The following is a 13143-nucleotide window of genomic DNA, read 5'->3' on the forward strand; positions in this document are numbered from 1 at the left end:
TATATGAAGGATGGTTGCAGGAACAGGGTATGTCTACATTGATGAAAAGAAGGACTAGGGGTGACATGATAGCACTGTTGCAATATTTCAGGGTCTGCCACAAAGAAGAGGGGTTCCGCCTATTCTCCCAAGCACCTGAAGGTTTGAAGGTTTTATTCGACTTGTATGCCGCCCTATTCCCGAGGGACTCAGGGCGGCTAACAAAACCAGGGAGGGGGGGACAATACAAAAAGGAAAATCACAAAAAACAAACAACAGTACAAAACAGTCTAAAAGGTCTCAACACGCATACCCATTCGAGTAGGGGATGGGACTCAGCAGTCCCAGGCCTGCTGGAACAGCCAGGTCTTGATGGTTTTACGGAAAGCCTGAAGGGTGGTGAGGGTCCGAATCTCCATGGGGAGATCGTTCCAAAGGGCCAGAGCAGCCACAGAGAAGGCCCTCCTCCGGGTGGTTGCCAGCCGACATTGGGCGGCCGATGGAATTCGGAGGAGGCCTAATCTGTGGGATCTAATGGGTCTTTGGGAGGTAATCGGCAGGAGGCGGTCTCTCAAGGCAGGACAAGAAGCAATGGATGGGAACTAATCAAGGAGAGAAGCAACCTGGAACTAAGGAGAAAATTCATAACAGTGAGAACAATTAACCAGTGGAACAACTCGTGACCCGTCAAAAGCACGTTCCACAAAAGCGCGGTCGACGAAATCGCGTATGTGACATCATCACAACGCGACGAAAAAGATCGAAAAATTGAAATAAAAATTAAATTACAGCAAGCCGATTCACATAAAGGTAAGGGTTAGGTTAAGGGTTGGGGTTAGGGTTAGAGCGTTAGCGTTACGTTTAGCGTTAGGTTAAGGGTTAGCGTTAGGTTTTTCGTTACGTTAAGGGTTAGGTTTAGGGTTAGGTTTAGGGTTAGGTTTAGGGTTAGGTTTAGGGTTAGGTTTAGGGTTAGGTTTGGGGGGGTTAGGGGAAGGTTTTAGCTTTATTTTTACATTTTTCGATCTTTTTCGATCTTTTTCATCGCGCTGTGATGACGTCACATACGCGCTTTCGTCGACCGCGATTTTGTCGTCCCTGGTTTTGTGGTAGAACCGAACAACTTGAAGTTGTGAATGCTCCAACACTGGAAATTTTAAAGAAGAGATTGGGCAACCATTTGTTTGAAGTGGTGTGGGGTTTCCTGCCTGAGCAGGGGGTTGGACTAGAAGACCTCCAAGGTCTTTTCCAAACTCTGTTATTCTATGGCCCTCTAAATTCTGTATCCTCTGCAGAATTGAGCCCAGTGAGTCAAACTCCACTGACTATATCGTTTCATTCAGTAACAACAGGAAATAAGGTGAAATAGAGGACTGTTGTTTTGGGTGTAAACACTTTCCCCGCCTGTTAGAGGCTGATTAAAGGTCTCCTTGTCCTTTTCAAGCTTCTGGAGAAACCCATAAACTTTGATTAAAGTTTCCCGCCCCCCCAGGTTCCACCTCGATTCTCATCTCATACGAATTTTAAGGGGGAGAACATGTGCATCTCAACAAAATGCATTAAGCTCAGGATGTAAAGACACATTTCTAAAAATGATAAAGAACGGTGGGATGAAAAACAGACAGCAGGTGGTCCTTGATTTACAACGGTCCATTTAGTGACCATGCAAAGTTACAGCAGCCTTAAAAAAAGTAACTTATGACAGTTTTGCAACACTTACGATCGTTGCAGCATCCCTGCGGGGCGTGGGGCCAAAATCCAGTCACTTGCCAACTGATTCATAGTTATGACGGTTTCAGTGTCTTGGAGTCATGTGATCCCCTTTTGAGACCTTCTGACAAGCAGAGTCAAGGGGGAGATTAAGATTCACTTAACAACCAGATTACTGACTTCACAACTGCTTAACAACTGTGGCAAGAAAGGTCATAAAATAAAGTCCTTTAATAAATGTCTCACTTAGCAACGTACATTTTGGGCTCAATTCTGGTCGTAGGTTGAGGACTAGCTGTATGTGCATGCAAATTGGGCTGCAAGAGGATGTGGTAGGGAAATTATTCAGATAACAGCTAGACAATGTTTCTCAACCTTGGCAACTTGAAGATGTCCGAACTTCAACTCCCAGAATTCCCCAGCCAGCATGCATCTTCAAGTTGCCAAGGTTGAGAAACACTGAGCTAGGATATTTGCCAGGAATGTGCGCCAGGTATGGTCAAAAAGGCTCCAGATGGTAGCTACAATGGTTCTATTTAAACTCCACCTATTTTCATTGGAAAAAATGATAAAATAAAATGCCTACCTCCCAAAAGAGTCAGAATACTCATTTCCCTTCCTTGCCACAAGAAAAGGACATTAAACTCAGTATGCCACATTGAATGAGGATTCATGGACTGTAGGAGGTGGTGAGCAAATTTAGTTTTTTTTTCTTTTTTATGTGTTTCTTTCCTGGCTCGGGGGCTAAGACGCTGAGCTTGCAAATCAGGAAGATCCGCAGTTCAAAATCGAATCCCTAGCACCACATAACGGAGTGAGCTCCTGTGACTTGTCCCAGCTTCTGCCAACCTAGCAGTTCGAAAGCATGTAAAAAATGCAAGTGGAAAAATAGGAACCACCTTTGGTGGGAAGGTAACAGCGTTTTGTGCGCTTTCAGCGTTGAATCATGCCGGCCATATGACCATGGAGATGTCTTCAGACAGCGCTGGCGCTTCGGTTTTGAAACGGAGATGAGCACTGCCTCTTAGAGTCGGAAACTGGTAGCACATATATACGAGGGGAGCCTTTACCTTTACCTTTTAAGCCCCACTCACACAAAACAAAAGTGGCATCACAACACAGGCACACAATGTCCCCCCAACACATCCAGTTGACCACGTCTGAAAGCCCTGGGTAAAGCTTTGAAACTCGAGCAAACTTTGGGTGAAGGATGATTAAACCCCAATGCTCCCCACATCCTCCTCCCCTCCATCCTCTGTTGAGATCGGGCAGATTAACAAGGAAGGTTGTTGGGCATTTATTGTCTGGTCAAGGACAATTTACAGCGCAGTTATGCTGGAGGAGGAACAACTTGTTGGTCCAAGCACGCTCCTGCTATATAGCTCTAGATAGGGGTGGGTGATAGATCTTGCCTTGTGGTGATGAAGTGCAGCCCATGGTTGGCAGTCCAGAAGATAAATAAAACACCTGTAGATCTATTAGGCTCTGTGGTTTGACAACCTGGGGAGGTATAAGGCATAGGAGAGAGCCCTGAGTTTGAAAAACTGCGGAGGCAAGCTTTCCTCCCCCCTGCTTTTTTTTCATCAATGGAAGAGGAAACATATTTTAGATTCCTACAGGTATAATCTTGAGCCAACTTATGAAACATTCAGTCCCTTCAACAACAGTCATTTTTCAGCCCAAAGGTTGAGTAGTAGAACCCGTGTCTCCAAGGTGGCACCTGAAGATTTAACTGGGCCTGCTGCTGCTTTCTGAAGTGAGTGTCGCATTCCACACCCAAATGGCGTGTGGATTGTTGCTCTTTTGTTGCCATGCTGTTGCTTCCAAGGAAAGCATCTGCTGCAACCACATCCCAAGAAGTATTCAGGAGCCTGAATTTAATATCACAGAGGCCTTTTTTAGAAACAGGATATACTGTAACTAGCTGGAGACCCATGCTTTGCGATGAAACTATGTGATCGGGCTATGCAGGAGAAATTTGGTTCACACGCCATTGGCTCAGTGGTGGCTGGTGATTGAAACACATAAGGGACTATCACTCCTGCCACCTTGAGTCCAGAAGCAGTTCCATAGGTGGAAGGGGTAGACATTTTGGTGAGGTACCGATGTTTAGTACTGTAAGGAGCCCCAGACCGCTCCTGAGTGAAGGAGTGGAAGATCTGCCAGTTTTAACTGAGGTAACATAGTGTGAGGCAACTGGCGGTTGGAACAGAGTTCTTTCCAGGTGGGGAGGGGGAGTAGAACTCCTTAGCATCAGAGCATGTCAATTACTGTATAAGAAATACTAATGATCTTGAAAAATCCTTTCTTAGCAAGCACCTAGAAGCCAAGAGGAACCTACGTGCCAAATTTCAAGTTTGTAGGCTTTACAGTTCTGGAGATTTCATGATGAGTGAGTGGTACTTGGCTTTTATATATAGAGATTATAGGATGGGTGTTAGAAGTTCTGCCCATTATCAAAATAGATAACACCATGAGAGTTAGAAGGGAGTGGAGTTTGCTCTCTGTTTGTACACAGATGGCTTGCCCTGTCAGTGTTGGTGAAGATTCTTTGATTAGCTTGTGGTTTACTGTTGGGTTGTTTATCTGAGTTGGTAGTTCCTTGATTGGGGCATGGTTTGCAAGAGAGAGAGAAAATCAAGTGTCTAAAAGAAAATAACCAAGGTTAGAGAACACCAAGACTGCAAAGTTCAACTCCGAGCTACAAATATTCTCTTCTATTAGTAGAAGAGTTAAATTATTTTGGTGCCCTTCAGAAGATGGAACACATGCTTGAGCAGTTATCTCAAGCCAATCTTTGCTAATCGACAGAAGTCTTTTTGAAGTCCTGTTTCAATGCATGTTCAAAATTGACATATGGTAGAGATTGTACTTAAAAAACAAGACTTTCTACTTCATTTATAAGCCAAGATGCTGCTGCTTCATACCATCATAATCATCCCTAGAACCAGTGCTAATATATATATATATATATATAATTTTCAAAATAACAAGAGGAAAAGAAGTTCATGGGACTCGGAAGAAGAGAAGGTCGGATTATTCAAAAGCTAAATCTTAAGGATTCCAGTCTTCACAAAATAGATAAGTAGAACTCAATCCAGCTCCAAAACCTCATGACCTCTGTTTCTTTCCAAGGGACGAGGGCTTGGTTGCTTATTTATCCTTGTTCATTTCTTTTTCATAAAGCCACCTGAAACAGTTTTTAACGGATTGGCAGAGTTGGAAGGGAGGGACCTTATGGGTCATCTAGTCCTCCCCGCCCAAGCAGGAGACCCTACACCATTTCTGACAAATGGCAGTCCAATCTCTTCTTGAAAGTCTCAAGTGATGAAGCTCCCACAACTTCTGTTCCATGGGGTTGATTGCTCTCACTGTCAGAAAGTTCCTCCTTATTTCCAGGTTGAATCTCTCCTTGGTCAGTTGCCATCCATTATGCCTTGTCTGGCCTTTGGGTGCTTTGGAAAATAGCTTGACCCCCCTCCTCTCCTTGGCAGCCCCTCAAATATTGGAACATGGCTATCATGTCTCCCCTGGTCCTTCTCTTCACTAGACTAGCCATTTATTCATTCATTCATTCATTCATTCATTCATTCATTCTTTATTTATTTATTTATTTATTTATTTATTTATTTATTTATTTATTTATTTAACACATTTATATGCTGCCCAATCCCGAAGGACTCCGGGCGACTTACAAAAATAAAGAGAAAAACACATAACGAAACAGATAACGAAAGAAACAGTTTAAAAACAGCAACACCTCGTACATTCATGCTAATCGGGGCTGGACCTCAAAAGTGAGGTCAACAGCCCCATGCCTGCCGGAACAGCCAAGTTTTTACAGCTTTCCTGAAGCCATGCCCAGTTCCTGCAACCATTCATCGAATGTTTTAGCCTCCAGTCCCCTAATCATCCTGGTTGCTCTTCTCTGCACTTTTTCTAGAGTCTCAACATCTTTTTTACGGTGTGGGGTCCAAAACTGGATGCAGTACTCAAGTGTGGTTTATCCCAGAAAGATGGCTAACCATGTCCATGGAATTTTTTAAAAAAAAACCTGCTTGAGCCATTTTGATTCAAACAGATTGAATGTTTGAATTGATTCAAAGGTGATTGAACACTTTTGTCATCTACTGTAGCTGGAAAGTATCTGTTACTTTTAATTTTTATGAAATGCCTATAGAGGTTTTAATGGTTTTGTAGGAAGAGGTAATTTTCCAGCTAAATGCCTATGCATTATTAAACTCATATGAATGTGCAAACAAAAATCTATATGGGACATCAAGCGAGTGCATCAACTTGGAACTGCTAATTCAGCATTCGAGGTGCTGTATACAAAATGATTATTGCAAACAATATCTGTTTGCGCTGTTAATTAGTTGCCCTCGATAAGGCAGCCCTAAGTGGCTTTGTTGTGTTAAGATAAGGGAAAATCAAAACCTTAACAAAGCTTTTTAGTGAGATAAATTGGAGAGAGATTTGTCTCGGCTTCTAAAGCACCACTCTATTACTAAAATACATAGCTGGTTGTTTTCTTTAAAGAACTTCAAGAAAAAAAAATCCAACCAATTAAGGTTAATATTTGGGCTGATTAGGGATTGAACTTGTGGTAAATTTTCTACGACTTGTTAGCAGAGGGTTTTGTCTTTCTCCAATTACTGTCCACAATTTTTATTCTTTTTATATTCTTACGTAATGTGTTCATTATTATTGTTCCCCTCCCCAATTAACTACATTGTTATTAACACAGTTTACCAATGACAGACAAAGACAGTTTGATTTGGTAGTTTAACAGTTTAAAATTCTTTGGGCCTGTTTCACAAGGAGTGGGAAACCAGAATTGTACTATACCAGAGATCTGGAGCCACATGTGGCTCTTTCATCCCTCTGCTGTGGCTCCCTGTTGCTGGTCAGTTACACAATTGATAGGGCTTTTAGTTAGGACAGGTAGAGGAAAAAGGATTCCGCACTAGGAGGAGACTCTATGGTGGGGGAACCAGACTTCCAGCTCCAGAATTGAACAGGGGAGTGGGGGCTTCCGGTTAGGCCCTTTGTGGCTCTTTGTGTGTTTAATATTCCCTGTATTATATTATACCAATCAGCATTCAATGAGGAAAGATGTTATGTGTATATGTATTGTTGTTGTTGTTTTTAAGATACTTTTTTGTTAATGTCTTTTTTGTTGTGGTTTTAAAAAAAATATTTTGATGTTTTGTATTTTAATCTTTTTTCAATAAACTAAAAAAAGTTGAGAAGAGGAAGAGGAAGAAGGGGAAGGAGGAGGAGGAGGAGGAAGAGGAGGAGGAGGAGGAGGAGGAGGAGGAGGAGAAGAAGAAGAAGAAGAAGAAGAAGAAGAAGAAGAAGAAGAAGAAGAAGAAGAAGAAGAAGAAGAAGAAGAAGAACAACAACAACAACAACAACAACAACAATTCATCCTTGGGTGTAATTCCTCCTCTTGCTTAGATTTTGAGAAGGAAATATTGAATTTTCTAATTCCTAATAAGCATAGCAGGAACATCCTTAGCAAATTCCCTAGTATCTCCAGATGTAACTCGGACCAGCCAAGGGAACATTGTGGCTGAGAGTTGGGTAACCCAGGAGTACGTTCAACCTTATTGGGCAATTCTCTCACAGTCTAATGTAGTTGTTTTAAACCTTGGCGACTTTAAAATGTGTGGACTTCAACTTTCAGAATTCTCCGGACAATATGGGAGTTGGAAATCCATGCATCTTAAGGATGCCAAATTTGGAAAACATTGATCTCATATCACAAGCCTATTCTGAAGATAAAAGGGAAGGAAGGAATGCTGTGTGGATTTAGCATGCTCAATGGGTATATGGTATGCTACAGATCATCCTTAATTAATTATGATCAATTAATTGTCCACCCAGTTTCTGGATGTTCTCTCCTGACAGGCAAAGGGTACACTAGGAGGCATCAGGCAGATATGATCTTTCCTGCCATTGATTAATCAATTCTTTTATTTTTGTTGGTTTAACTGCAAGACAAGAATGGAAGTTGGAACTTCAAGGTTGATCTCCATCAATGAACACTCTTAAATAAAGAGACTTTTCAGATCATGGCTAAAAGTAAGTCAGCTCTAGCTGGTTAAATATATTTGGTAATAATTATTGCTATGACAAATGCTTTGATTCTTGTGTGGGAGTGACTAATCTGCAGAAAATGCTTCACTCCTCCTAAGGATTATTCTAGATTATAAATATGCATTGTTCAAAATATTATTAGGGAAAAGGGAACCATGTGTTTTTTTTAATATACTTAACGGTTGGCTATGTTCTCCAGAATATTAATTTCTGAGAATTTATCAGAATAAGAATATTAATTTCTGGTAATACATTTTTTCACCTTACTCTCAACCGGTAGCTGCAACTTCCTTCTTCATGGATTACTCGTACGGATGATCTCACACAGAGAATGGATGGAAGAATATTCAAGGGCTGTGAAGGCAAAGGAATCTAGGTCAGTTCCAACTTGTGACTGAACCTGGGGAAGACAATTTAGTGAAAGTAAACAAGCAAACAAATCAGTTGATAAAACCATTCTCACAACTGAAAACAATAGGAAATAACTGTGTGAAAGAAAGTGAGGCTAGCACAGGGGTGTCAAACTCGATTTCATTGAAGGCTGCATCAGGGTTGTGTTTGACTTTGGGGAGGGGCGGTGGCCAGGTGGGCGTGGCCAGTTCGACATCACTTGTGTTGGGGGCGCCTGTGGTGGGCCGACCACTCTGCCAGTGAAAACAGGCTCCTGAGCTCTGTTTCCGGCTGCGACGGCCTCCTGCAACCCTCTGCCAGTGAAAATGGAGTCGTGAGGGCTGCGCATGTCCCTCGCGAACTCCGTTTCCACTGGTATAGGCACTGCGGGCCGATCCTTTGCTATTTCCAGTGTGCCCCCATGGCCCAGACCTAAGCGCCCCATGGGTCAGATCCAGCCCATGGGCCTTGAGTTTGAAACCCCTGGGCTAGCGAAAACAACCTGCCAGCACTTACACAAAGAAATGCCAGATGCTGGAAATAGAGGTAGCTCTCCACTTATCACCCGAATTGGGGCCAGAATTAAGAAAGGGGTTTAAATGCATCGCACCCTATTTTACAACCTTATTTTGGGCACAGTTGAGAAGCAAGATACCGCGGTTGTTAAGCAAATCACCTGGACGTTAACTGAATCTGGCTTCTTCCATTGACTTTGCTCGTCAAAAGCTGACTGGGAAATTCTCCATGGCAATCATGTATCCCCAGGATGCCGCAACCATCATAAATGCCTATTGATTGACAAGTGCCCAAATTTTGATCACGTGACCATGGGATGCGGCAATAGTCATAAGTGTGAGGACTAATCATTTTTCTTTGATTCAATGCCATTGTGACTTCAAATGGTGGCTAAGCAAATAATTGTAAACTTTTCTTAAAGCATAGCAATTAAAAGTATTGGAGCGGGCAGGAGATGATGGGAGGGATGAATTTTCTTATTTGTTGTTATTATTTGTTTCTCCTTTTCTCTCACTCTCTTTGCTTATTGTTTTTTTTTTTCTCTTGATAGGTGACATGATTAGAAATTAGATAGGAAAGAAAGGAATTTTTTTTTTAAAAAAAATAAAGGGTGACATGATTAAAAGCTAGAATATAGCAATAGCAATAGCAGTAGACTTATATACCGCTTCATAGGCCTTTCAGGCCTCTCTAAGCGGTTTACAGAGAGTCAGCATATTGCCCCCAACAATCTGGGTCCTCATTTTACCCACCTCGGAAGGATGGAAGGCTGAGTCAACCCTGAGCCGGTGAGATTTGAACCGCTGACCTGCTGATCTAGCAGTAGCCTGCAGTGCTGCATTTAACCACTGCGCCACCTTGGCTCTTAAGAATAAGTGATAGAAATAAGAAAAGGGGGAATATCAGTCTATACATTTTTATATAATAAAATAGAAGTAATGAGAGAAAATGTGGAACAATTGAACAATGGCAGATTTCAACCTAATATGTGTATTATTACTAGAAATACATAAGTTGATTGAATGTAACAATTATGATTTAACTTTATTAGTTTTACTTGTATTAGAATGTATGACAAGCAATGGCACACTGTTTTGATACGTTTATTTAAAAAAAAAATTTGTTTTAAAAAATCCCCAACAGTTGTAAGTGGAGGACAATCTGAAATAAGTTTTTTTTTAAAGTTCCATTTTTTTAAAAAACAAAGCACGAGTCGCTTATGAAAAAGTCTGTGAAGTTTCAGCTCAGCCCTCCTAAGGATGTTTGTATTTTCTAGCCGGGGCAAGAATGCTTGATAGAAATTTTTCATTTTTCAATTTCCAAAAGAAAATAGGATCGTATTCTGATTTAGGTTCTTATGATCCGTTGGCTCCCCAACTTCATTGCTACGTTAAGATGATGGGAAGCGATGATTTATTATTGGCTGTCATTCTTTCTGGAGAAGAACAATCTTCTTCCTCCATATTAAAGTGACTTTCAGGCAAATCGATCAACCATAGACCATCACACCATAAGACCGTCTGGTGATGTTAATAAAGCATTTTGTAATAAGAACTTTTTATGAGTTGTATTTATAGACAGTGAAAAACTCTAATATATTTCTATTTTAACTGGCGGGTAAAAATAAAGCTTGAAGTCATTATGCCATGGAGTTTTACAATGTCAGGTGTAGAACAGTTTTTTTCCCCTTTTGTTTTTTAGTAATAAGATTTCATACATAACTTTGCAGTCTTATCAGAATTAAGAGCAACTCCGAAAATCAAATTGGGTTTACGATACAACACCAAATTTTAATCCCTAACCAAATATAGAAGGTCGTATGAATCCAGCCTTAATATATTTGAAGGTTCCACCACAAAACCGCGGACGACAAAATCACGGTCGATGAAAGCGCGCATTTGACGTCATCACAGCGCGACGAAAACATCGCACTGTGATTGAAAAATGTAAAAATAAAGCGAAAACCTTACCCTAACCCTAACCCTAAACCTAACCCTTAACCTAACCCTAAATCTAACCCTAAACCTAACCGTTAATGTAACGCTAAACCTAATGCTAACCCTTAACCTAACGCTAAACGTAACCCTAACGCTCTAAACCTAACCCTAACCCTTAACCTAACCCTAACCCTAACCCTAAACCTAAACCTAACCCTTACCTTTATGTGAATCGGCTTGCTTTAATTTTATTTTTATTTCAATTTTTAATTTTTTCCGTCGCGTTGTGATGACGTCAAATGCGCGCTTTCGTCGATCGCGCTTTTGTGGACCGTAGTTTTGATGGGTCACGTATTTGAAAACCAAAATGCAGTTTTCTTTATTTGGAATCTGATAAATAACAAAGCAGGAAGAATATCTGCTTTGCCAAATATAGAAAATCCTAGATGAATAGGGTATGGTTGTATAAGATATCCAGTCTTAGGGCATTAAATTGGATTCCTGGCTTCCCGATTATGTTGAGTGATCCACCCCTTTGGGTAAGTATATGATTTAACATAGCCTCCCAATGAATTGATGAGCAATCAGGTTAAACATATGTAAACACAGCCAATCTGGGAACTCACTCAACTAAAACTGTTACAGTTTTAACACAGTGACTGAGTTATCATCCTAATTCGGTGGCTGGATTTTGAAAGGGGAAATGGTTACAATCCCAATTGAGCTGTGCCCATCAATGGTGGATAAATAATTTTGTGCTTAGTAAGATGTTGAAATATTGTTTCTGTTAATTTGAAATTAGTACTGTGCACCCGGGTAAGAAGCTGTGGATGTACAGCTTTGATGAAATTGTGGTTGATGAATTCAACGGAACAGCTTCGACTATTCTACCTGCCCTTGTGAACCAGTCTGTAATATGTATACAAGCTTTTTTCCCGGATTTGGAAAGTTTCTTACCCCTATGTGTAAATTTCCATCAGGGGCAGGCCGTTTCGCTAGCTAGATTGCTTATATCAAGCCAGAAGAGCTGAGTTATTTGATGTTCTGATGGTGCTGAATTAAATTACTAAAGTGTAATCTTTACCATCTGTCACTTCTCCAGATCTTTTAAGTGCCACTGATATCACCCTGGAAATTTCAATCACTAGAGAGGGCCTGGCTTTGGAAATTATTGATGTCCTTAATATGGTAATACGTCATGGCAACAATGACATTTTTGTATAGATCTCGGCTGGTGTGGGTATTAAAGAAAATGAAACGGGAGATAAAGCAGTCAACAAGTCTTCCTCAAATCATTCAAAAGGCCTAAATGCTTCAAAGATTAGAACACACACATGGCACGGTTCCGTCAAACAGCAATAGACAACGTGGCTGTGGGAAGTGATATGTGAAGGTTAAATGGCTAACGAGATTCGCAAGATATTACAGAATGATTATTGGGTCAGGCTAATGCCTATTCAGGCGTACACCCAGTGGAGTTTGATGGTACTCTGATGAAAGTTGGAATAGAAGTGCAGCTTTAACTTTGATCCCAACCTACTGACCGGTGGTAGAAAAATCTAAGAAAAGGATGCATTTATTACCATTGCTCTATAAACAAAATACTCTTCTCTTCCAGAGTCACTTCTGAATTACAATAACCACTTAGCTTAAGATTAATTAGCAAGGAATATATTCCGATTTTAACACAGGTGGCTCTTAACTTATAACCATTTGAAGTTATCACAGCTCTGAAAAAAAGCGACATATGACTGGTCCTTGCACTTATGACCATGGCAGCATCCCTGCAGATGTGTGATCAAAATCCAGAGGTGTGGCAACCAGCTCTTTTCTTCAGTTGCTGCTGTTGAAGTAGCAGCTTTATTTTGGAGGAAGGAACATGTGCTCCCCTCAAATGTTCTGGTACCCCAAATACCAGTGCCAGTGGTGAGAAATGCTGGTTATTGGAGCAAGGCTGTTAATGTATAATAATAATGTACCACTCACTCATCACGGAATCCTCTTGGCTTCTAGGCCTCTAGCTCGCTAAGAAAGGATTTTTCCAAATGACCATCAGATCATTAGTATTTCTTATACAGTATTTAACATGCTCTGATGCTAAGGAGTTCTACTCCCCCTCCCCACCTAAAAAGAACTCTGTTCCAACTGCCAGTTGCCTCACATTCCATTACCTCAGTTCAAACTGGCAGATGTTCCATTCTTTAACTCAGGAGCAGTCTAGGGCTCCTTACATTACTAAACGTCGGTACCTCACCAAAATGTCTACCCCTTCCACCTATGGAACTGCTTCCAGATACAAAGTTGCGGGAGTGATATTCCCTTATGTTTCAATCACCGACCACCACTGAACCAAAGGATTGTGAACAGAATTTCTCCTGCATAGCCTGATCACATAGTTTTGTTGCAAAGCATGCGTATCCAGCTAGTGTACAATAATCACCTTTCCCTTAATAGTAAGGGCTCCTTTTTGTAAGGAACACAGATTTTTTTCCCAAGGAACACCAGCCTTCAG

The sequence above is a fragment of the Thamnophis sirtalis genome, unplaced genomic scaffold (genome assembly GCF_051295495.1).
Source record: "Thamnophis sirtalis isolate CommonGarterSnake01/CBP01778 unplaced genomic scaffold, rThaSir2_p1.2 scaffold_13, whole genome shotgun sequence".
NCBI classification, from domain to species: Eukaryota; Metazoa; Chordata; class Lepidosauria; order Squamata; family Natricidae; genus Thamnophis; species Thamnophis sirtalis.